This window comes from Arvicola amphibius, chromosome 8 (genome assembly GCF_903992535.2).
Source record: "Arvicola amphibius chromosome 8, mArvAmp1.2, whole genome shotgun sequence".
Lineage (NCBI taxonomy): Eukaryota > Metazoa > Chordata > Mammalia > Rodentia > Cricetidae > Arvicola > Arvicola amphibius.
The window spans coordinates 102,707,566-102,709,746 of record NC_052054.1 but is presented as its reverse complement, the minus strand read 5'-3'; the positions used below and the strand labels follow the sequence as shown (position 1 = coordinate 102,709,746).

The 2,181-nt window shown below is 38.7% G+C and overlaps 1 non-coding gene across 1 annotated transcript; it reads right to left on the bottom strand.

Moving 5' to 3' along the window:
• Window positions 1–1,308: 1,308 nt before the first annotated feature.
• LOC119822123 lies at window positions 1,309–1,415 on the bottom strand. Its single transcript, XR_005286715.1, has one exon. It is a non-coding gene; the product is annotated as a U6 spliceosomal RNA (small nuclear RNA).
• Between the last annotated feature and the right edge of the window lie 766 nt (window positions 1,416–2,181).

The following is a 2,181-nucleotide window of genomic DNA, read 5'->3' as shown; positions in this document are numbered from 1 at the left end:
GGTGTAGCTAACTTTCTTGGGTTGGAGTTTTCCTTCTAGTACTTTCTGTATGGCTGGATTCGTGTCTAGGTATTGTTTAAATCTGGTTCTGTTGTGGAATATCTTGTTTTCTCCATCTACTTTGATTGAGAGCTTAGCTGGATATAGTAGTCTGGGCTGGCATTCACGGTCTCTTGGTGTCTGCATAACACCTGACAAAGAACTTCTGTCTTTCATTGTTTCTATTGGGAAGTCAGGTGTTAAGTCTGATAGATCTACCTTTATATGTTAGTTGGCCTTTTTCCTTTGCAGCTCTTAATATTCTTTCTTTATTATGTATGTTCAGTGCCTTGATTATTATGTGGTGAGGGGACTTCATTTTTTGATCCAGTCTATTTGGTGTTCTTTAAGTTTCTTGTACCTTCATAGGCATATTCTTCTTTAGGTTAGAAAAGTTTTCTTCTATGATTTTGTTGAATATATTTTCTGTGCCTTTGAGCTGGATTTCTCATTCTTTAATTCCTATCATTTGTAGGTTTGGTCTTTTCATGGTGTTCCATATTCCCTGGATATTATGTGTTAAGAATTTGTTGGATTTACCATTTCTTTGACTGATTACTCTATTTCCTATATTGTATTTTTAAGACCTGAGATTCTCTCTTCCATCTCTTGTATTCTGTTGTTTATGCTTGCATCTGTAGTTCCTGATCATTTACCCAGATTTTCCATTTCCAGATTTCTCTCGGTTTGTGTTTTTTTATTGTCTCTATTTCAGTTTTCAAGTTTTGAACTGTTTCTGTCACCTGTTTGGTTGCTTTTTCTTGGTTTTCTTTAAGGGATTTGTTGTTTTCTTCCATTTTTTGGTCATCTTTTCCTTCATTTCTTTAGGAAAATTTTCATTTCCTCCTCAAGGGTCTCAATCATCGTTCTTAAGTTATTTTTTAAGGCTGTTTTCTTCTGCTTCATCTGCATTGGGATGTTCAGGTCTTGTTGTTGTAGAACCACTAGTTTCTGGTGGTGCTGTCTAACTCTTTATGTTATCCAGTGTATTCTTACCCTGTTGTCTACCCATCTCTTCCTCCAATCGGAACAGGTAGAGCCTGTGTTTCAGGGGGTTGCTTTTCCTCCAATTGGTGTAGTTGGGGATTATGACTCTGGTGATTACTCTTTTAGGTGTAGGTAGAGGAGAGCCTTCTTTGTTTATTCCTCCAGGTGCCTACAGCCCAAGGCTCAAGTGGTCATTTTTCCTGATGTTGGTATGACTGAGGCTCCGGTGGTCAGATAATTTCTGGAAGTCACTGCAGTCATCATGGCTTGCTGCTTCTCCTCAAAAATATGGAATGTTTCATGAATTTGTGTGTTATACTTGCACAGGGACCTTGCTAATCTTCTCTGTATTATTCAAATTTTAGTAAATGTGCTGCCGAAGCGAGCACCCATCTAGATGAAAAGAGGAGATGAAAGTATGTCTGGTCTGTTCTTTGCTGAACCCTCCTGCTAGATAGGGATTTTCTTAAAAACTATACCTCAGTCAAGTTACTAGAGAAACCAAAAATTACTTTCCAGGTCTTTAAAAAATTTTGTTAGCAGAGAGAGAGAGAGAGAGAGAGAGAGAGAGAGAGAGAGAGAGAGAGAGAGAGAGAGAGAGAGAGAGAGAATGATCAGACATTAGATGCACCACTCAGGAAGATCCTTAACTGTTTCTAAATTCAGCCATGAGATATCAGAACCTTAGAGATAGATTTTTGAGAAAACAAAAGAAGAGGTTGTGTGTTTATGGGTTTGAATGGTTTATATTACACACTTGTCCACAATCTCTCATCTCTGGGAATCATGCAAATAACAGTGAATACAACAATTCAAGAAAAATTAATAATAAATGCAGTTTGACACCAGGACCCAGGGGATGATTTTTCTGATAAATAAAAGGCTGTTTCACGCTGTCTGTGCAGGTAGGAAAAAACAGAAGCCAGGTATTTGAAGGAAACAGTAACACTCACACAGTGAGGACGAAGATTAAGTTGGAAAGCTAGAACATTAAAAGAGATTCCCTGTAATCCTGAATGAGTAACTAGAGCCAGCACTGGGGGGTGGGGCATCTACTAGCCCGTGAGAGTGCAGAATTGGATGAAGAGCTGTTAACTGCTCTCTGCAAACAGGTGGGGGAAAACCTTGAAGTGACAGGCTTGAGAGGAGTGGGAA